Raw genomic sequence first — 25,083 nt, 5'->3', positions numbered from 1 at the left:
TTTTATTTCGAAAGTTATTGTTGTGTTCTTAAAAGTTACATAATTTTAAAAGTGTAGTAGGTACTTACTTTGTATTGCAGGCCAGTGTGTATTATCGATAAACAACTTAACCGAAAGTGAAACATGGTTCCATTTAGCCTGGTCCGTCTTACTAGTCCAGCCAAGTTGTTTTGCCGGAAACGAATATGTCACCAACATATACGAAAACTTTTCTATTAAATAAAATAAAAGGTTAGCGAACCCTACATTCGTGTTTGAGTAAATGTATACGTAGTATAGCGGGGAAGCTGAAACTTTCAGTGAAATACAATAGACGTAGGAAATTGCTTTGAACGTCAGGAACTAGGCAACAGAATAGTTTCCTGTGACAAGTTTAAATGACACAAATGACATGTTCAACTTTCATTTAACTTTATAACTACAATTGTAGAGTTTCAGTTGGGTGTATCTGCTTACCTCGGGCGGAAATAGGCATGAGTTTGTGTATGTACGTGTGTTTACAGTTTTTGAAACCTCTATCATGTTTATTAAAGAGTGAAAAAGGCCACATCGAAGCACTTCATCTAAAATACCCATTATGCAATTTGACATTTGCGCATATAAAAGTAAGTGCGTAATGCAAACAAATGTCAAACAGCATTATTGTTTTTTTTAGATGAACTGCTTCGATGTGGCTTTTTTTAACCCGCAAGGTTTCCACATAAAAATAAACTCCCGCTCGTAACCCCTAATGGGGTGGGCAGAACCACAAGTAATCATCAGTTACAAGTATTCGAATCGCATTATCAATTTCTCATCAAAGATTAGACCCTACTAAACCACAAATATACTTAATAAGCCATGATCGAACATACCTATAGGCATTGATGTACAATAAATATGTTAGTAAAGACCTATAGGTATATTTTATAAATAAGAGGTGAAAAACAAAACAATTAACTTGTTTATTATCTGCCGGCAAGCCTAGTTCTTAGAAGGGATTAAATAATACCTAGAATAAAGAGAATCTTCAAGGCTACTCCGTGACTAGACAACTTCTAAGAAATTATGCGATCATTTTCTTGGTGTTCAAAGGTAAAGGCGCACAAAGCTAATAATTAAAATTGTATGTAAGGAGTTTGGGATGTTTTAATGTCTTATCGGTAAAATCATTTACTTTTAAATAAAATACTCGTAAGACACCTTTTATCTTAGCACGCAATCGATAAGTGACGGTTCGTTGTCGCATACACTTAATCGTTGCAGTTATCGAGCGACTTGTGGCTCCGCCTACCTCAATGATAATATAATAGAGTAAGTACCTGCCGATGCCATTTTTTTATAATCAAATCCATGCATCAAAAATTCAACTCATATAATGAAATCTACATCACTACAGCTACACTCAATACCTAAAAGTAAATATAAAAGCTATTGTACAAACTAACTAAGACCCCTATCTAATTAGGTACGAATTCCAATATTTACTTGGTGTTCGCTCGCAGCCATTCATGGTTTCGGTTTACTCATACTATATGGGAGGAGTGATGTCAAGTGTTATAGATATGCGAGGTCGTTGCCCTGAGGCGTGACGACGGTGTGTCGAGGGCAGGCATACGGCACTGCGTTTGGGACAGGTCAGGGAACAGAACAATCCGTCGCAGATTGCGCTAGTCATGCAACGTGATAGCTTCCGTTGGGTATTGCGCAGCACGAGAAACATCTACCCACACCTCATTATTCTAACTACGTACTCACAGTGTGTGTGTAATAATGAGGTCTATTTGTTATAATAGTAGGATAATTATCGACATCAAACGAATAGTGAGCCACAATGCCTATTGAAAATCAAGTATGATAAGATTTAAGGAAAGATAAATAAATTGGTAACTAAATAGGTAGGCTATGTTTATACAGATAAGATAAGGAATGTCTCTTGGGCTAGATCAGATATGTTTTAGGTGTGAATATTAAGATCGATTGTTTGTTATATTTTACAATCTATTGGGAACACGAGAGAGTCGAAATTATGTGCAGGTAATTTACGTGATTTTAGAAATAAGGAAATATACCTAATTATAAAAGTGTAGAAAACTCATACGGGGCAAGGTTAAAAGTGACTAATCTTATCAGTTTTTTTATATGCAGCTTGTGATAGCGGGTGATATAAGGCATACGTTGATGCAATACCATTGTATGTTAGTTTTACTTTAGTGATAATTTACTGAATCTATCTGACGTAATGGACATAAATAACGACTGATAATGTTACGCATGCTCACATGGCTTCAACACATAGTGAATATTACCTCGAAAAACTTCCGCGAGAAACCATCCGTCATCACAATTGACACTTCGTTTATATTTGTTTACCCTTTACATAATGTAGATTAGAAAATTTGTTCATGTTTCAGACAGGACCCTCATCGACCTCACGTGACGGCCCGATTTGGTTAGATTAGGGATAAATCGTATTTCCCTAACTTTGGAAATCCGGTAGAATTACATACCGATGAGAAATTCAATTAAGTAGGTACCTACCTTGTCTCCAGTAGTCTGATTAATGAGGCTATTTCTCGGTTAATTTCGCGGCGGACTGTTCTATAATTTGGGTACTGTCAATTACATTTAGGTCGGTATAAAATGGAAACTAAATTTTCTATAAAATTTTACCCTAGACCGGTGCTAACACAAACACAACCCTTCTGAACAGAAAATTACAATTAAGGACGTTGTTTCCAGAATCGTAGGACATTTTATCTATGTTTTTTTATCTTTTTTATTGTATCGATGTTCTGCCTTGTTACCATAACATAAGCTCACGACTATGTCCGAATTGGGGTAGTCAGAGATACATCCATCGCAAGACGAACTAAGTACCCACACCTCACTGAGCTTCCTGTTAGACCAACGTGATAACTGCTACTAATATTACTGAAAATACCGAACTACGCACAAGAAAGTTAATGAAACTGAAAGGGTAGGTAGGTATATGTACTCGTGGACTCTTGCCTTCACTGACCCTGACCTTTATAACTACGTACCAGTGTTTAAACACACACACTGCCGCCATATGTTCTTGTTCCCAACTACTTACACATTCTTACGAGTACAATAGGTTAGTAAGACAATTTGTTTCCTTGGCTTGAATGTCTAACAAAAAATCTTGCAGATCGTAAACAAAAGTTATTACGCTAAGAGAATGTCCAGTGCGCTCTTGTTACCGTGCCAAATCGTCTCGTCCCATTCTGAAGACGTTCGCATATTTACGACTATCATTATCTTATTCTAAAATCCCTATTTACACGAGTTTTAGCGCAGATACTGCCGGGTCTAAAAATATAGTTTTTATTTAGCTCTAAGGAGTGCTCTCGTGGTCATTTCCCTACTAAATGTTTAACTGTCTCCGCATACCGGTAGCAAAGAAGCATAAAAAATCTGTGATTGTTATTGTGAAGGAAATAAATAGGATTATTTTGACCCATTTTACACTTCTTCCGCAAAAAAAAATGTTCGTGTCGACGCGCGCCGCTGCCGTGGGCCGTGAGTGATAATGATTAGATTGAGTACCCTGCCTACCATATCATGTTAATAATCAACAGTCTATAAAGTAGATAGGTAATTTCTGTCAGATTCCTTGTTAGTGAATTAGAAGCGAATTGATTCGTTTATGTCTAGGGTAGATATATCTCGTATAATGACAAGAAATGCCCTTACTCGAGGGCATAGTACTTATAGATGGACACATTATGCAGCAACTTTTTGATGATAACATAAAAAACAATATATTTGTACTTAAACAAAAAATTCTTGCTGGTTACCATTATGAAGAAAAATAAATACCAACTCTTTACTACCAACTTCTATTTTGAAAATAGAAGTTCATTAAGAGAGTTAAGTACCACTAGAATTATCGTTTTTATCACATACTTAGGTTTCAAGTGCGTATCTACAAGTTGTTTATGTTTTAGGTAAATAGACTCCAAGTCCACAATAGGCTAGTTACCAACTAGTCAAATCAGTTACATTTTAATAAACACATTACTACGGAATTTGTACGAAAAAGCAACCTGTGACGTCATAGAAAAAATGACAGAATATTGCACTTATTATTACATTTTTCTTTATTAAAATCCATAAATAAGTTAAGGCCGCAGTCTCCGCGAAATCGAGTCGTTGCGAGTTTTTGATGACAATTATTTTCCTTTTCTAAGCAATATTACGATATTTCTTTGACTACCGTTTATTGTACTTAACATAAATATACATCATTAGCGTGTTTGGAATAGTAAAGTAGAGCAACTTCAGGTATAGTGACGTCAGCGGGGGTGCTCCCCGAGAGGGGTGAAAATATTTAAATTCTGAATTCTACAACGGGAGACTGGGTCCCTTAAATAGAAAAAGAAACTATATTTGTCACCTTTAGATCTGTCTTTATTTAGTACTTAATAAGAATTACATAATTTATCTTTGACCTATGAAACTACCCAATTGACATAAGAGTAGATAGGGCGTCAACCACAAGTCATTAAGAGACAAACCTACGACAACAACCTTTGGTATTTGTAGGTACCTAAGATGGATAGTATGATGAATTGTATAGTGACAAGTTTATCACGTTAGACACAGTGATCTCGTATGTTGTTGACTTCTACGATATCTACAGGGTGATAAGAATAGATAGTACAACAAGTTCTTTATTATCTAATCTTTTAACATAAGAAAAACATCCGCCGTTGAGTGGCTACGTCATTCGAACGTCTGGCAGACAGACAAAATATTAGATAGCGGTACCTACGGTACCTAGTAAAAATCACGAATAACTGTGCGTGTATGTGTTTAAAAAAAACACAATTCTGATGTGATTTTCTTTAACAAAACTTCAACAGGCTGCTTTTATTCCAGGTAATAACTGAGACTTCTTTACCTGCTACCTGGGCTTCAGCTAGCGTGTCAGTTGCAAAGTTTTGTTAACTAAAATCACATCAGAATGTGATTTGTCAAAACCATGTATGTATTATGTATTGTTAATACTTATGTTGTATGTGTTATTTATATTTGTTAGTGATGTTACACCTATCTGCCATCTCTTAGTTTTTAAGTTTACCTCTGTTTATCATGAGCCATGTCAGGGGCCTTTGGCGGCTCAATAATACCCCGTCTCCAGGGTTGATGAGGTTGGTAATTCATCTCACAACCCACACGATAGAAGAAGTTTATCTCTTTCCCGGTCTGCTGGAAGAGATTTCTACTAGAAATAAGCTGAACCGTTTGTCTGTCTTGTGTTAGTCTAATGGTTTTATATCCTAGGGGGTTAAAATGGCCACATCGAAGCAATTCATCTAAGAAAGCGCAAATACGTAAATGTCAAAATAAATATCGCAATTTGACACTTGCACATATAAAAGTAAGTGCGCAATGCGAACAAATGTCAAAAAGCAATATTGCTTTCCTAGATGAATTGCTTCGATGTGGCCATTTTAACCCCCCTGTTCTATGTACAATTAACTATTAAATAAAATAAATAAATAAAATTATTATAATTCGTTTTTTTTGGCAAAAAAAAACTAATTTTATGTAACGTCGCCTCATAGTGAAAACCTTGTAAAAACCTTATTTTATTTATTTATTTACGGATTCCATTATTTTGTTTAAAGTACTAATAGGTTTTTTTTTATTTAATATAATCGTAAGCACACTTTACCAATATTAAATGGAAGTATAATTGGTAGAACTAATAAAACTCCGTTGAGTAAATACTATGATGAATGGTCGATGAAGTTGACGAGTAAATAATTAAGCAGTTACTTATATTGCCACTGTTACTATGGGTTTTCGTTTTCGTAATAATGTGTAATAAGCCCTCTTTTCTAAATGAAAAATAGCGTTTTTTACTTCTGAACACACTATCTTATATCTAAAGTCTTATCAGCTTAAAAACTTAAAACAAATTCTTTTCGAGACAAGAAAATGAAACAGATAGGTTATAAAGATACAAGTATTCAGGTATAACTAGGTTGTCATATAAAGAATCACCATCTCCCTACTGTTATTCCTTTTCCACAAGGCCCAATTGGCAAGGTTACTTAATCTGGATATGGATAGTTCTTTTACAAAAGCGTCTGTCGAACTTTTCTTCTATCGTGTAGGTTGTGAGGTGGAGTACCAACCTCATCAACCCTGGAGTCGGGGTATTATTGAGCCGCCAAATGCCCCTGACATGGCTCATGTAATAACTACTTATATCAGTATGTAGTAGCCGGGACCAACGGCTTAACGTGCCTTCTGAAGCACGGATCATCTTACTTTCGGACAATCAGGTGGTCAGCCTGCAATGTCCTAACCAAACTAGGGACCACAAAGTAATTTTTGTGATATGTACCCACCGGGAATCGAACCCAGGACTCCGGATCGTGAGTCCAACGCTCAACCATGGGACCACGGCCCACGGAGGTCGTTAAACTGGTAACGTAACATAAACTCACGATATTTCCAATTCGGTATGTAAGGAATAAAAAAGCTACGATAAATCTAAAACTAAATCGAGATTTCGTCGTAATTAGCTTTATTTCTCTATTTTTAGCTCTCAAAACAGCCGGATGATGTTTATTTTAGCAATAATCGTGTACTTATTTGACCTTCATATGGCCTCTAAAGGTAGTCTGTTTACCCAAATTTCGTTGCCAAATGCCGTTTATAATAAATAAAACTTAATATAATCTGTGGTCATCACTAGGGTAAGATGTCCTACGAGTGTGCGGTTAAGAAACTGAATAAAATAACTTCATTAATAATCGGGTACACTAACCCCCATCATGTTTATTAGAAGCATTAACTATACAAACATAATTAAAGAAATTAATAATTAATAAAATGTTGTTTCTATCTTATTGGGCCTAAGTCTAAGTGTTCTTATGGTCCACCGTTTGGGCACATTACCCTAACAAAATGATAATATTAAAATTTTACTACAAACTAATGAAAGGCAAAGGTATAAACGTCATTCAGCCTAATTTTGGAAATATTTAAAAAGAAATAAAAAAAGTTAACAACTGCATGATAAGCAAAAATATTCATATTAGTTTTTTTTACAATAGCATAACATTTCAATTAAAAATAAAAAAAATACCTTCAAAAATACCTTACATACCCAATAGTGGTAATCAGAGGTACATCCACCGCATGATGAACTTTTAAAATACGCATACTTACTACTGATTTTTTTATAAGGCCAACGTGATTGTTAGGCAGTGAGCCGTAGCGCCGCCGTCTATAACGGTCGATAGCCGACGCAAAATGAATAAAAAATAAAGTAAGAATATGTCCTTTATAGAATGTAACCTAAACCAACTGTGTAGTACACACTAAAACTTAGGTATGTTTTTTGTATTATGGCAACACTGTGATTTTTCCCTCTGTCTTCTACCCTATAACATCATGGCGACGGGTGTTGTTTTCTCTAGCTTTGTACATTAACATTATTTATAATATAACAGTCCACATTGATAAACTCAAGCATGTGTTTTCTTTCATATACGGTTATATCTGGTAAGTGACGCACACTACCTATATGAGACTATAATGCTCCAGTAAATACCATCTAATTTTATTTTAAATTTTACTTACCTGTCATTTTCTCCGAGAAAAAGGAAAGGGACGGGTTATCGACAGGCATACATTTTATGGAACACACGTACTGGAATTAGCATCATTATCAAGTGTTATTAAATAAAAAGAGATTAAAATAAGTAAAAGACCTTAACGACAACTGATAATTTATCGATTTTCAGTTCACAAGGAATATACCTGACCTAATGGGCGGGGAGTCATAATCGTTGAAGGACACTAGTACAAACTGACCATTAAATACACGTTTAATTGCTTAGTCATTAGTATCAAAATGCCGACCGGTAATTATTGCACACTAATTAGGTACGCCACCTTGCTGTTTATCACACCGTCTTAGAATTAGGTATCCTTCTTCTTGTGGGTATTACAATACGACCGAAGACCAGGAGGTCTAAAAAAGCCACATTGTCATGGAAGCATTCATCTAAAACGCAATATTGGAATTTGCCATTGGCGCATTTAAAGTAAGTGCACAATATCAACATCATCATCATTGTCATTGTAGGTGTAGCATCCTCCATGCTACTTTTTAGGGAAAATAGAGCAGTGGTTTCCCACTTGCCTTCTGCCCCGCAGTAGGTACTCTGTCTGACGCGAGTGGGATGGCGCCCAGAGTAGTCTATTTCAAAGCCGTACTAGTACTCCGCCTCTGAATAGTACTGACAGTTACTGCAATATCAACAAATATCAATATTGCATTTATAGATGAATTGATTTAATATGGCCTTTTTAACCCCCTAGGAGTGGCTGCGAGTTGACTTATTGATGATTAGTGGCTCTTTCGATACCGTTAGCTTCGGCCAAGTAGTTAATACCATCTGCGGCAAATGTATAATAAGTCACGTCAAAAAAAGAGATATCAGAGATCTAATGTAATATTTGTTAGCAAAACCTAGCTATGGACAACCTAGTTTCAATCCAGGTAAGAATTTGTGGTTTTATTTTCTACCCGCATTGAAATTAATTGAAAGATTGAATAATTGAGATTGATATTAGAGTGACTATTTTTTTAAGAGCGCATTTGCTAGATAAGCGTGATCCATCCTAGTCCTCATCGTTACTTACTATTAGGTGAGGTTGTGGTCGAACGCGAGCCTATATTATTAAAATAAAATAAATTGAGGTTATGTTGAAGAAAATCACATCAAAACGTTTATTAACCGTTTCACAGTTTTCTCTTTAAGGCGACGATATGGCCAATGGAAGTTCGCGATTCCTATTAGGGTAGAGTCAGGGATAACTTCTAAACAAAAAAGGAAAAAAGGGAAATAAGTAAGTAAAAATAGGGTCTGTCTATTCCTCTTTTTTTGTGTTTTGTATTTCCTGTGTGTGCAATAAAGTATTTGTTATGTTATGTAAGTGGTAGCCATTCCTCGTGTTGGTATTCTAAGATAAATTCTCAAGGACTCTGTATCGACAGGTTACTAAACCATACTTATATAAGGAATTGATCACATAACAAGAGGACGTTTGCGTGATCGTAACTGGATTTCGGCAGCATGACAGGTGTCATAAGCTGTAATAAGATGTTAATAAGCATGGAAAATTCTAAGAATTCTTTATCCCTATAGAATTTCTTCTTCTTATCGTGTCGATGGCAAACTAAATAATAAATAATATTGGCCCAAAACTCGGCAACAAGCCGCTATCTGCAGCATGCAGGTGTTCGAACTCGCAGGACATGATGTAAGATGTTCCATCGTTTGGGGAACAGTGCCGCACTTGCACTTTAAGTCCAAGCCATCCGAGAAACCCCACCTGAACAAATTGTCAACCTGAGTCCGAAGTCTATTTAGAGACTTCCAGGTAAGCCAAGGCATACCAAGCCCTGGCGGAGGTCCCTTGGATGGCGAAATTTACGATCCTGTTCTATCCTGATAAACAGTGATCGGATTTGTGCACTTATTTATTTAAACTTCATAAATTTCCACCAAATGATATGAAAAGTATGGAAGCGGTTTCATAAAATAATTTATTTCCGGGATCGTACAAAACACATCAAAAAAGTTTCCTTAGAATTGTTATTAAGTTTCAATACAAAAGTGCTAACCATATTTGTCAACCAGCAAACTTATAAATAAGCATCCGAATATCACTGCTTATAAGTTATGTGATGATAAGCAACGTACCTAGCATATTCTATCTATGACCAAGTATCATTTTGTAGATATACCTACTTCCTACCTACTTAAATTCGTGCATAACAACTCATAATTATTGTCGTTTGATTGGCATTTTGCCTACAGATAAGTTATTATATACAGGTTAATTATGAAATTCCAATCTTGCTTCTCAATTACGATTATAATACAAGCAGAGGTAGGTATTCCAATAAACCAATTTCAGTATTGAAAGGCAAATAATGCAACAAATTAATTAACCACCACGTTTGACTTCCTGTTATGTGGAATGAAGTTGAATATATCGTAATTTGCAATACCAAATCCATTGTCAGATATTGTTGTACGCTATCTTATCAACACCCAGCCCAAAATATTATAAATATTCCTACTTACCTATATTCACGCTTACATCATACTTGTTTATTTGTTGGAATTAGTACCTACTACTGTAACTGTAGATAGAGTTATAGGTACAGACAATCGCGTGTAATATTTTTAAAACGGTTTATTACACTACCCAATGAGGAACTTTCCAGGCTACGTTTCCCAAACTAATATAGATGGCGCTGTTCAGATTTAACGTGATAATTAAGTACCTATTTTCTCATTGCATTACGTAATTATTCAAAAATATACTCTTATGGCAGAAGCATACTCGTATATAAAATTGTAGGTAGCTTGAGTTGATATTTGGATCAGAATAATATTGAGTGGAAGATCTGTTGTACCTGGATGTAATAACAAGAGTCAATATTTATACCCAGAAACAAAGATAGAAGATGCATATTATGTCTGTTATCCATGAAATTAGAAGGTTAAACGAAGGAAAATTTGTACAACGCCATCTGTTTTCTTATTCGGGAACGTCGCCTGGAAAGTCGCTCATTCATCGGGCCCGATTCGTTATTGTTTAGTGTGCCACGATTTCGCCATTACATTTTTTTTACCTTTGATGGGTCTGCTCTTGGCCCCAGACTTGCCCGAAGGCATTGACGAGGCCGAAGATGGAGCGAGCTCGCCCAGAAGGTGGAGGTGAAGGTGGTAAAGGTGATTTTATTCCTACACCCGATGAATTGGGCAGTTAGGGATTTTCCGCCGTTATTATATTGAGATAGGATGTCCAGTAAACTATGATGAATAAAACTTGGCTCCTTGTATGTATGTATTCTAGAAGCTAGTGGTTTGGCCTACCTCAATGTTAAAAACATTAGGTAGGTACATGTATGTATGTCTTGAACAAGCTATATTTAACACCCCATCAATCCTTTGCTTTGTTTTTACATCAGAAGCTTATCGTAAAAATAAATGGACTCGGATAAGTCGAATGGAATTACATAAATCGGAAAATAAAACCGAACAAAGTCGCGGGCGGTCTCTAGATTTCAATAAAAGATCGTAGAATCCTTTCTGTCTAATCAATCAAACCGCTATTCAATTGCTCGTATTTCTAAGAACTATCATGGTATATTTAACCGTATAATCACCTCTACACCCAACCACAATTGGCGTTTTTACCGTAATAAAATAAAAAAACAATCTAGTTCATTCCATTTATTTTAAAGAACTACCTACTCACTAGACAAGATATCAAGCGGCATCTGTTAGACTACGCGAATAACTCTACGAGACGAAGTAAACGAGGCTTCAGGTTCGTATCGTTACAAAATGTAGAGCCACTGATATAGTTCTCAATAAATCGTATATGTGGCGCTGTTTTGGTACAAATGACTAAAACTGAAATATTTTTCGGAAAGTAGTTGGATAAGAAGTGATTATCTCTATCAATTATTTACTCACAGTGTAAGTAAATAAGATTCGTTATATGAGAATAATTATTTTACAACTTTTTTTACAGTCTTAGCTCTATCAAGTTCTAGAAAGAACGGGAGTGATCAAGAAAGCCACCGATGCTACTTATGAACTGTACATTAAATTGCAGCAATTAGTTAATTTATTGTAAGAATGTAATTAACGCTAATTTTGATAGAATTATGGGAAAAATAGTTCTGTTTCCCGGGATGTAGAGTCCGTGATTGCGACATGATCGCGCGCTCGCTCTGCCGCGCCGCGTGCGCCGCTGCCCTGTCGAGTGTGGCGCGGCTCACTCGTCACTTGAATGTAACCGCGAGTAGTCGTGTCTCTAGGGCTCATTGTAGTTCGCACGAAAGCCCTTAACAGTGCCTATTCAAATGTAGTCCTTTTCGTGCAAACCACGTCAAAGGCCACCTTCTGAACTACGAGAGGAAAATCAATGAAAACGTAAGTACCCAGACATTTTTCATTTACACAGTTTTCCCATTAGTCATTGGAAACATATTGCACAATTTCCACGATAAGACGCCTATTCAGACTTCCAATAACTTGGTACTCTGCAACTTTCAATGAAAACAATAGTTTCACATAACTCTTTGGGTTTTTGCGTGTGATGGCCTTATTCTGAACTTTCTCTCGGCTGATAATAAACGTGCGACCTTTGTGTGGCGTTGATGTTTAAATGGTATAAAGTTAATTTATTTTTTTAAGGTGTAATGTTTAAAAAAACTTGTCGTAAAAGGAGAGACAATATTATCGTTGGTGTTCACGCACGTACGGTCTAGACGTAAGGCACTTGACCCCAATCGGTTTGTGAACCGAAAACTCAGAACAATGTCCCCTCCGGCCAAGCACGTGGACGATATATTTAGAACGCGTTGCGATGCACACATCCTCAATATATGTCTACAACATTAACCAACCTGTATATGGCCAAGTAACTAGGAACATTATACCATCTTTATTAACATTTTTAACATGTATTACCCGACCCGTCTCTGTCACTAATTTGCGAATAGATTTAGTCAACTTAGAGAGCCATTCCGAAATACCTACCTGTCTTTACAACTCCAATTTTCACCAAATAATACTTCATATATATCAATTTAAAATTAATGTACTTATGTTTTTTACATAGTAGTAAATACGAGGCATATGATTTCTGTACATATACGGTACGAAATCAATCAATTTATGGGTTTGCCAGTTTGCGATAAGAATTGGCATTCAGATAACAACGTTAGACAGATAGATACTTGCGGAAAATCCCCATAGAACTTGTGATCGACTGCAAACATGTACGCAATAGGCGTAATACTTGACAAGTATCGAAATTGACACGTTTTTACTTTCGTTCTAAAATAGTCAAGTTTGAAAATAGAATCGACATTCGTTAAAAATGCAAAAGTCACAAACATCCGAAATTATGGATTTAGAAAGAGAAGGAAATAGGAACTCATGATGTCACATGCTGCTAGTGCTGTAAAAAACTACGTACAAAAACGCGTTTTGCAAGAAGGGGACGGAGCATTACCCCTCAATATTATATTAATCATTATGTCTCTTACTTACTGATGTAAGTAAGTAGTCGTTACATGAGCCATGCCAGGGGCCTTTGGCGGCTCAAAAATAACCCTGACACCAGGGTTGATTAGGTTGGTAATTCACCTCACAACCCACACGATAGAAGATTAAGTATCTGGTGTAGAATAAGGCTTTAATGAATAGATTTAGATCTATCTTCAATATGTTCACTGGAGTTTATTGATGAAATAACATAAAAAAAATCAATCACCTTATTACTAATTAATTACCTACACGTTAGTACGCACTAGCTGCAAGCAAGCATAAAATGGTTTAGTCTGAAAATCGTAAGAACCACGTGTTACAATATGATGGGCCGTTGTAAAAACTCTTTAATAATAAAACACTGGCTGCTTTTCTTTTTCATTTTGTTATTTCTTGTGTTCTGGTCTTATCTGGCTAAAAATTAGGTACTTAATAAATCTCTTTTGTACATAAGTTTTGTGCCTTTTCACTGCCGGTAGTTAGAATAATGTATATATAATATACATGTAGAATATTAATAATATATATATATATATATATATATATATATATAATACGTCTAGGGCCCTGTGCCGAGGTTTTTCTTGTAGCTTCTTTTCCCCGGCTATACAGGTTGTGAGAAGCTGCAGTAGTTTTAGGCGGATAAGACGTTCGTTATGTAAAATTGACGATTCAAAGAGTAACTATGTTACCTACTGAATAAAGATATTTTTGAATTTGAATTTGAATTGAATACCAGACACCATAAGCAGTGGTGGCAAATATTTAGTTGGTGCGAGATCTCAAATTGACGCTCCTCAGCCCCTCAAAATACAAAACCCAGTCGCTGCCCTCTAGATACGGCGCTGCTGGCCAGGGTGGACCAGTCTTGTTGATTTTTTGCACCATCCCCCCCTTTCGACACCCGGTGCGGTCGCCACTGACCATAAGACTCCAAATGCCAAGTGTGACTACCAATAACCTTCTGATGACGTGAACATATTCTGTTTAACAAGTTTATTTTCACGTAGGTAGTTCTAATTAGGTAGGTAAGTGTTATATATAGCTTTGTTATACACAGGAAACTTAAAATTAAGCATCCGTGGAGTATTATTTCCTCTTGGTGCTTTGTTTTATGTAAATGTTAACATTGTATATCGTGTGAAGTCATACAGAGTACACTCTACACTGAGATGATAACATAAATGTTATCAGTCAGACAGGTTTCGAGGGTTTCCCATAATTAATACACCTACTTACTATACGTATAAGAGTAATATAATTTCTCGGTTATTCTTAAGTAACTATACAGGGTGTTAGTGACATCATAACGAAAACTTTGAGGGATGTTTCAGATCCTAATTCAAAATTTATATCAAGTGGAATATTCCGTCGCAAAAGTATGGATTTGAAAATAATTTAAAAAACCACTAAAATTTTCATGAATTTTCAGACAGGATATTCCACTTGATATCAACTCAGAATCATGATCTGAATCATCCCCCTTGTATTCGTTACGGTGTCACTAACATTCGTACTTGTAAAGGGTAAGTGACATCATAACGAATACTGAGGGGGATGACTTGATATTTTTTTATTATTATTAATTCCTATTACAGTTGCTATTGCTATTTAGCAATAATGCTGGCTATTGTACTTCTTCTGTCCTACTTGTCTACTATTTTTTTCTTGTGTGATTGTGCAATAAAGAATTTTGTATTGTTTTGTAATAAAGTGTAAGTTTTAATAAAATACAGAAAGAAGTTGATGCAATTGTTCAGTTTACGTTGTTATTTCCTGCGCACGGGATGTGTTCGATAAGAAACACTCGCTCGTACACGTGCGTCGATTTCACAATTATTATTAAAGTTTATAGTTCACAAAAACAAATCAATCTTTTACAAATAACTAGGCATGTAAGAAAAAAAACAATTTCTTCCAAAGATAAAAGATAATATTCTTGTGTTAGTATTTTATAATTATAATGGACTCCGTGAAATGTTAATGAATAGGTTTATTCAATTGTTCCTTCGCTGTGTTTTAAAATAGCCTATTGAAATTGCTCAAGACGCCTCATATTATTGTAAGTTTTCCTCATTATGCTATCAATTCATATCAATCAATTGTTACTCAAATACCTTGAAGTATAATATATAATAAAATAATTAATAAACTACGTATTCAAAGGCTAAAGGTACTTAAATTAATTTACTAACGATGTAAGTTATTACCGGCTCCACGTGGTGATTTTAACGTGTTTTTTTTTAATCTGCTATCTGATGGTTAGTAAGTACCTACTAATAACGGCCTACGTGTTCCAATGGTGAGCGTTGTGCTCACGATCCGGAGGTCCCGGGTTCGAATCCCGGTGGGGACGAATCACAAAAATCACTTTCTGATCCCTAGTTTGATTAGGACATTGCCAGGTTATTTGATTATCCAAAAGTAAGATGATCCGTGCTTCGGATGGCACGTTAAGTGGTCCGGTCACTACTTACTGATCTAGTCTTGTCAGGGGCCTTTGGCGGCTCCCAGGGTTAATGAGGTTGGTAATCCACCTTACAACCCAGACGATAGAAGAAAAAGTGCCTACTAATAATTTCGAAATGTTATTTGCGCTTGCGCTCGAGCAGGTTATTTACCTGATGACAAAGTCATTTCCCATAGTGGTAAAATCTGGGAAGTGGCACATCTGGTATACTTGAAGCAGAAATCTCGTTGAGGTACATATCTTCCACCGGGGTAAGCAGAGACTATGGAATTCCTAGATGTGGATACTTAGTTCATCTTACGATGGATGTAAGTACCCCTGACTGCCCCAATTGGGATATAGTGGTGACCTATTATGTTATGTGTTAAGTTATTTACACTTGTTAGTTTATCTGAACAGGTGAATCTACGTGTATAAGAATATTGGTTAGCCAGACCCACAACCCAGAAGCTTCCTTCACTCCACGAATGCCCAAAATTATTCAATATATTAGATATTATATTAGAGAGCTATGCTCGGTATTTCCCTGCTCGATCGAATCAGAAATGAAGAGATGCGCAGGAGAACTAAAGTCACCGACATAGCTCCGAGAATTGCAAAGCTGAAGTGGCAGTGGGCAGGACACATAGCGAGGAGAACCAACGGCCGCTAGGGCGGAAGGGTTCTGGAGTGGCGATCACGTGTTGGACGACGCTCAGAGGGTAGGCCCGCTACAAGGTGGACCGAGGATCTGGTGAAGGTCGCGGGAAGCCGCTGGATGCGGGCAGCGCAGGACCGATCGTCGTGGAGATCCTTGGGGGAGGCCTATGCCCAGCAGTGGGCGTCGTACGGCTGATGATGATGATGATACATGAGCCGGCATGCCATGCCCCTTGAACAATAGGTATTAAATACTAAACTAAATACTGCCAAGAATATTGGTACAGTGTGATAAATCTATTTTTATTCCTCTACTCTGAACAGTAAGGACAAATATTTAAAGCATGTTGCGATGTGTTCGTAGATAAAATAAGGTGTATAGGTACCTGGATTGAGTTCAAACATTGTTTTTGACTTTGAAGGTACAGACCATAAGAATATATAAAGCATCTAAACAGTAAAATGTAACAATTCCTATAATTACTTAGTTCAATTTTTCATTTACACTTTTCCGTTTTGTAAATTGATGAACTCTACCGAAGTGTTCAAGTATGGTCTACCTAGATACATCAGTCCCTTAGCCCTCATTTTGTGATAAGTGACATCCATATTCAATACAAATACATTATGTATTTACTTATTTATATAAAATACAAATGTACTTGTACGTTTATAGGTACCAGCCACACAAACTTGTCTGCCAACTAAAAAAACGAATATGTTTAAATCTCTATGTGAACAGTGTTTGGCCGTATTGTTTGGATATTAATAATTTATAACAATTTCAATGTTGTTGCATTGGTAACGCGAGTGTTTACTTTTTAATTATTCATATCAGACACATACCTACTACAGTACATTAATTGTTACTAACTACGTAGAGGCCACAGGTGGTGACGTAAGAGAACGTAAAGTTATCTACGCCGACAATTTTACACGGTTATACTGCCGAATTTTACGAATTACAAATTTAAATAAGAACCGTGATAATTGTAACTCTATCTATCTACTCAGCCTGTATCCATCCACTGCTGGGTATAGGCCTCTCTTTCACGCCATCCTTTCCGGTCCTGTGCAACTCACTTGTTCAATTGTAACTCACTTTTAATAAATGAGAGTCTTGTGATAAATATTACAAATCGTAACAGTGACGTCAGCCAAATTAGTCATGGCATTTATAGCCAACATGCACAGAGTGATAAGCAGTATGATAAAGCCTATTAGAACAACTAAAAAATATAGGAATTACTCCACTACTTAGATGTAAATTAAGTGGGTTGTGAGGTGGAGTACCAACCTCATCAAACCTTGTGTCAGGGTTACTGAGCCGCCAAAGTCCCCTGACATGGCTCATGTAACGACTACTTACACCAGTAAGTAGTAGCCGGGACCAACGGCTCAACGTGCCTTCCGAAGCATGGATCATCTTATATTCGGACAATCAGGTGATCAGCCTGTAATGTCCTAACCAAACTAGGGACCACAGAGTGTCATTTTGTGATATGTCCCCACCGGGATTCGAATCCGAACTAATTGGCCGGAATGACCAAAATTAAAAAAAAATGTAAACATAAATGAATAAAAAAAGTTTTTAACATTTAAAAGACAACACGTCTATATTCAAAGTTAGTATTCAAAATGAAGCAATAAAATTTGGTTGGAACTGTAAAAAACAACTACAAGTTTGTCAATGGAACCACTCTGATGGCGGCACTTAAAATGCGCGCATTGTGTTCATTCACGAAGGGAAGTCCATTGACGTAATGTTCAACACATTTATATTTGTACCATTTTTTGCACTATCCTGTCCTACCTACGTCTGACGTTATTTTTGGATACCTACCTACCACACGAAGTGTTAACTGAGTGGATCTTAAACTAGAACGAAACAGTTGTCAAGATCACAAAAAACTAGCGTTTAGAAATGTTGAGACGGTAATAAAATAATCATTCATTTTAAAATTCCCACTAGAAAACCACGTATAAACAGGGTGTTAGTTACATCGTAACGAAAACTTTGAGAGATGATTCAGACCATGATTCTGAGTTGATATCAAGTCGAATTTTCTATCGCAAAATTATGTAACTGAAAATAATTAAAAATTCATAAATTTTCCGACTGATAATTCCACTTGATATCAACTCAGAATCATGGTCTGAACCATCCCCCTCAGTGGGTATTCGTTACGTTGTTACTAACACCCACACCTACTTGTACGGCTAAAAAAAAACATTAATTTTGCGACGGAACATTCCACAGGATATTAGCTCAGAATCATCCCCCTCAGTATTCGTTACGATGTCACTAACACCCTGTATGTAAATATATAGGGAATCAATAGAAGAACTCGTGGCATAGTACTTCTAATTCTGTTACCGGCCATTAGCATTGTGGTGAAAGGATTCGCCAATTTACGTAGGATGTTATTCCAAATTGCCCCAGGGTAGTACCAGTGTCAACTACTCAATAAATATAACGCGGCACGTGCCTCAAACCTCTCATAACATTGACTACATATATCTTTGATACAATCGATTGTTATCTAACACAAATGGAAATACAAACTTAAATCCTCGTCTTATAGAGCACACCACGCCTCTGATGCCCCATTCTGGTGTCACCTTCAACAAAACCTCGATTGACTACTAAATTTTACCTGAATTGAAACTAGTCTCAATTGGGTAGTTCCCTAGGTCAAAGATATAGGTATATTATGAAATTCTGATTACTAAATAAAGACAGGTGTTACTAAAGGTCACTAAAAACGTTTTCTTTTTTCTATTTAATTTATTTATTAATTTTAATAAAGAAAAATGTACTTAATAATAAGTGCGACATTATCTGACATTTTTCTATGACGTCACAGGTTGCTTTTTCATTCGAATTCCATAGTACCTACCTAATTGCGTGTATTGACGTTTAGGAAAAAGTAACGAAAGTAACTGATTTCACAATTGGAACCTCGCAATAGGGAAGTCCCTATTATAATAAATAATTTAAAAAGAGTTTATTTCAGACATAAAAATAAATATTTATATCAAAAATGTAGTGTGTACTTCGGTACCGTCCGCCAAACTGTACAGCAGTTTATTGGCAGACAAAATAATATTTTTTTTTTTAATAATAAACAGCATAATCTAGTGTTAGTAATAGAACAATTCAATCTAGTGTTAGTAGGTAATATTGCGAGGATTCGGAGGAAATCACCTCCGAATGCGATTTTCAAAAAGACGCTAATGAGGTTTTCACTATAAAGCGACGAAATGCAAAAGACCAATGTGATTGCGGCCACCTCAAGGCCTTGGATTTAATTTTATTATCTTCTTCTCGACTGTCAATCATACACGCGTCTCCCGAATTTGAGTATACTTGACCTTACCCACTTTACACGTGGTCTTTCTACGTGGTCACTTATATTTCGACCTTGCTCTTTCATCAACTCTAAACTTAGGTAAGTACCTATTGGTTTGTTACTTCAGTGTTTACTATCAACCCTGAAGTGCCACTGCAGCGTCAGAAAAATGCCGCTTTTCATGAAATTTTGCACTCATAATAATGTTGAATCCTTACTTTGTCGTTCAACAGGAAAACAACTATAATACGAGGTAGAGTGCGGCAATGCTAATTAATTGCACCTTATACCTGACTGATACCTTAAGAAACTTAACTGTGACGTCATTAGCACTAAAATTATTAAAAGGTAGATAGTAGTATCTATCTTTTAATTCCTATTATTATTGAAATTGAGACAACACGAAAACCGACTATATTATTAAAAAGTAGCTACGACATGCGTGACTTAGAAACCTTTATACTCAAATATTGATTTCTGGAACTTATTTTGGTACCTATACAACATATTCAATTCCACGTGTCAGTGGTTAAGGACAAATTCATTATGGTAGTACCCGCGTCGGGGAATCTCGGGTGTTATCTGAAGTGCCGAGTACCTAGTGGCGAGCCCACCGCGTTGCGCCCGCGCCGGTAATGCTCCTCTCATCTCGTGTGCTGACAGGTGATCGCTAATTAGTGTAGTGGCGGGTGTCGGGTAACCGTCGCCCGCGCCGGTGCGATGGTTAGACCGAGACTACAATGACTTATTATATCGTCTACTGAAATTCCAGATAATTTGTTTTGAAAGATTGTTTCACTGCGAACACTTTGTAATATCCCAAGCGACACAGAGGAGGAAAGACGTGTTAATAATTAGTCGCAAATAGTGTGTATTCGTGTGTTAGCTAGACGCAAACGCAATAAATGTGTTCTTGTATTCTTATATTGTAAGTACTAATACGTGCGTTACATAAAATACCAGAGTTCCAAAGTTAAAAGATGTACCTCATAGTAGGTGTTATATATAGTAACAAGAATACATGTGACTTTATAAAATAAAGTATGATAAAGAGTCATCCGATTTGACGTTGTGGTAGATAATATTTCAACAGAGGTTTACCTTGTCACAAAATAGCTAAGTACATGATGAATGGACTTATTACTTAGCGGTTTATGGCGTTCAAACTAAAGTAAGACTCAGAATGGATGAGGTCGGCACCCGATAGGAATAGGTACGGGGCGGAGATTTAATTTTTTTTTTGACGTGACTTATTGTAGATTTGCCGCAGATGGCATTAACTACTTAGCCGGACAAATGGGGAGCGCTGAGGGCTCTCACCTGGAACAATATTTAACACAACAGGCCTGAGGGTGCCCAGTTGGGCGCGAACCTCGGTTCAGGGCGTCGTCTGAGAGGAAGAATAATTTGAAAGAATTAATCGATTCTAGTGGGTCGAAAGCGATAAGCGCTGAATGAGGGAAGTCGTCAACCACGCCAGCGGGGCGGAGAGCGACCGTTGTTTAAATAGTAATTATTCATTATTCTATGGTAACAGGTTGGTAACCGGTCATGTCACTAATAACAAAAATAGGTCTTGTTGAAGAGGTGGTTGCCCCTGTTGTTGCCCCTGCAGAGTCTGCACAGCGCGAATTATATCAAAGACTTCGACTAATAGCTGTACGATATATATCTACAATAGTGTTAGAAAATAATCGTTGGACCTAATATCGACTGATACGTCACTATGCTAATGAACGTCACAACGCTAGCTTACTTTGACAGATCTAATTCTTACCGCGCAATGAGACGATTGTAAAATGTTATCTAATTGAAAATGTCTATTGCTGGAAACCCTCAATGTATTTACACAAAACAGTATATAGAAACAATTAGACTAACACATCACAGACAAACAGTTCAACTTATTTCTAGTAGAAATTTCTTCTAGCAAACCGCGCGACGCGCGGCACGGTTGCCATGCAGGCCTGATGACTTAGTTATACCTACATATTTTATCCCCACGAGGATTATAATAATTTCTCTAAGCCGGCTTACGTATCGCCTGAGATGATAAGCAGCTGAACGCGTTCTGTTTTTATTCGCTCCCAGCCCAGTTCTAAAAAGTCCTTATTTTATTAGTCTTTCTTCTTTTTTATCGACAATAAAAAAACATTTTCTCCATATATCCGATTTAACATCTTTAAAATTATAACGCCAATAAATATTTTAAAACATCATATAAAGATGTGTCTGTAGAGGACTATTTAGTATTTCTCTTTATCTTGGTAACATACTTTTCTTTGCAGGGGCATTCAAAATAATATTGTGATAAAGATGGCCCTTTTCATCGGAGACAGCATCGATTTATCACTCGATCATAGAATTTTGTGAAAAACTATCAAGCTACGTTAATTGCTAATCGAGGAACCAATTAGTATTTTGCTAGTATTTTGAGTCTAATAATTCAAAATTCAAATTCAAAATTCAAAAATATCTTTATTCAATAGGTGACATAGTTACACTTTGAATCGTCAATTTTACATAACGAACGTCTCATCCGCCTAAAACTACTGCAGCTTCTCACAACCTGTATAGCCGGGGAAAAGAAGCTGCAAGAAAAACCTCGGCACAGGGCCCTAGACGTTCTTTAAAAAAAAAAACACAAAATATTGGTATACAATTGAGTAATTTAGCTGCCTAATATCAGTTCTCAGACAGTTAATCCCATGCAATCATATCTTCTAAATAATCACTAACTTTATAATAAGCTTTTTTGTAAAGTTTTTGTTTAACTACTGTCTTAAAACAGTTGAATGATAAGATAACTATATTTTGGACAATGGATAGATTAAACAAAATTCTAAAACATATAACTTATTAGAACGAAGGACAGATCATTGTTGATAAAAAAGAAGAAAGACCCATGTACAAATTAAACTACCACTGCGCTCTTGTAGACCCGCGTTTATCAGACGACGCGCGACGTCGAGACCTTAATAACTTGCCGTCGGGGTAGTTAGTAAGTGACACTACTCAATATGTCTGTTACCAACTGCGTATAGTACCTATAATGATCTTTGTCTGCGTACTCTGGACCTGTGCTCTCGACTATCAAGAGTGCTTTTGCACTCAGTTCAGACTGATGCGTTTTAAAGGTTTTGAAGTTCGTTTGCTACTCTTCGTTTTAGATAAGTAGGTACCTGAAGAGTTGAAGCAGGGAGTTTTTTTTCTATTATTAGGAACTTACTAGCTAGAAACCCTTTGTAGTTTATAGTACGTGCGAAATAGGTCGCCTCGCTCCCTCTATTTATCTAATAGACTGGTAAAAATGATGATTTTTAGGGTTCTGAACCTCAAAAGGAAAAATGGAACCCTTAATTTATAGGATCACTTTTTATAATATCTTTGTTTTCTTTTGTCAACAGATCAGTAGCGGTCTAGATCAGCAGTCGACCGTCCGCGCCGTCTCCATAAAGTTCCATCCCGATGGGTTGAGTACGCCGACTCGTCGTGTTTGTGGGCACACCACTGACGCTGTAAGTATCTTCTTTATACATGCATTATGGGCTAAAAAACGCATATTTAGTACTACAACGACACAACTGCCTTTTAGGCATGGGGAACGCTTTCACTTACTTAAGTACATGTTTTTTTTTCTCCACCAACCCGCGTTGGAGTAGCGTAGCCGTATGCTTCATACTCTCACGATAGATTGTCAGGAGGTCCATGCGCAGTGGAAAGTTAATGTTTTAACAATTTCGTTACTGTAGTACCTACTAGATCATCATCATCTACCTAGCGTTGTCCCGTTTTTCACGGGGTCCGCTTACCTAACCTGAAGATTTCAGAGGTCCAGTTTTTTACAAAAGCGACTGCGAAGGGAAATCCAGACCAATATAGGTTAGGTCACATACCTCCGAAATATCTCTACATTTCTCGGGAATATGGATTTCCTCACGATGTTTTCCTTCACCACTGATCACGTGATAATCATTTATGATCCAAATATGAATTCGAAAACAAATTCGAAATTGCTTTTAGGCCTATGCTCTGTAGTACCTACAAGATGTCCAATTATGTTATTATAGTTTAATCAAACTTGTAATCATAAATTGCCAGGTCTATTTACCTAGTACTTCATCAAGCGGATATTATAGAACTCTAGACGTCCTCAGTACTCTTCAACCGGATGAGCTACTCGTAAAATAGAGCTCGTCAATACCATCTTATCGTCGAAGGAGGTTTATGAGCTAATTAACTCAGCCATAGTCGCTTCTGGTTGTTAACTAAATAATGTTTATTAGACATGTTCCGTCAAGTTGAAATGAAAGTTATTATACAGACAAAAATTTAGAACAAGATCGTATACCCATTACATTTATCTGAGGCACAAGCCATCAGTCGTGTGAAAATAAAATATTTACAGAAAAAATCTCCATAGATACTTAACAATGGCCCCGATTCCTGCAGACACCTCCTAATTTTATTGTAAATTAAACCCTTCATTTTCCTATCCGCCGAAAAGGAAAGGGAGGGATGATTGTCAACAAGTTAATTTTAAAACGAATGAATAACCCTGGCGAATAAAATAGGCATCTCGCTGGTATGCAATTATTGTTTAACATGCTGTCTGTTAACTTTGTCGGCTTATTGGCCGATGTAAAATTTTTAGACGGTTGTTTTAGATTACTGCATAAAATTGACCGGGATTACCCGAAAATGACAGATATAACTTAAAATAAAATTAGATGGCGTCTGCAGGAATTAGCACCAATGTATGAATAAGTCACGGCAAAACAACGAAGCAATAAATAAATTAATGCGAGTAAAGTCGATCTACAAACACAATAATTATTATAGAAAGCTTGACGGCAGTAAACTAGACGCTCAGATGAGTCGTAAGACTGGTCGCGTTTTATATCTTCATTCAGTATTCTCTGAGGAGAAATTCTAAGAACCATGTCTCTATAAAACCTAAGGTCGGAGATACTTACATAAACTAGGACATTACAACGAGGGAAAACGTGTTTTAACCAGTCATGACATGTTTAAGACAAGGAAATTAAACGGTTTATGGACTAGACTCTACCCTCACCTGGTTCAATCAATTGGCCAAGTTCATTGACATATGAGGCAAGGATATTCCATGTTACATCATTCAATCGAAATGCCAATCACGAACATTTTGTCAGCAATGGATTCTGAAGTCAGACGGACTGGTAGTCGGAAGTTCCAATTTTCATGTTAGATGGCAACACATTTAAAAGAAATTAGCGCCTACCTATGGTTGCGGTTTTGAGTCCTGTCATTCGAGTTTTAAATTCTGATTAAAAATGCGCACCTATTTATTCGATTAAATTGAGGTGAGGTGGCCAAAGAACATTTCAAATTTAAGTACATAAAATGAAAGAAACAATTACCTACCTAGTTAACAAAAAATATAGGTAAGAAGTAGGTAGGTATTCTTATTTCAAACAGAATATTCCGTATTCAATATGTACGGTCACGAGTACTAATATTGCAAATG

General features: G+C 36.6%; 1 protein-coding gene across 1 annotated transcript in view; it reads left to right on the top strand.

Moving 5' to 3' along the window:
- The first annotated feature begins 11,821 nt into the window (after nucleotides 1-11,821).
- The window catches only part of LOC126371923 (putative phospholipase B-like lamina ancestor), a 33,560-nt gene continuing 20,298 nt past the window's right edge, over nucleotides 11,822-25,083 (top strand). The window contains exons 1-2 of the mRNA XM_050017373.1: nucleotides 11,822-11,990; nucleotides 22,982-23,092. The gene's annotated coding sequence lies outside the window, so the exon portion shown is untranslated. The remainder of the gene's footprint in view (nucleotides 11,991-22,981; nucleotides 23,093-25,083) is intronic.

This window comes from Pectinophora gossypiella, chromosome 13 (assembly GCF_024362695.1).
Source record: "Pectinophora gossypiella chromosome 13, ilPecGoss1.1, whole genome shotgun sequence".
Lineage (NCBI taxonomy): Eukaryota > Metazoa > Arthropoda > Insecta > Lepidoptera > Gelechiidae > Pectinophora > Pectinophora gossypiella.
The sequence above is the reverse complement of the archived record's forward strand: the minus strand, read 5'-3'. Positions and strand labels throughout refer to the sequence as shown.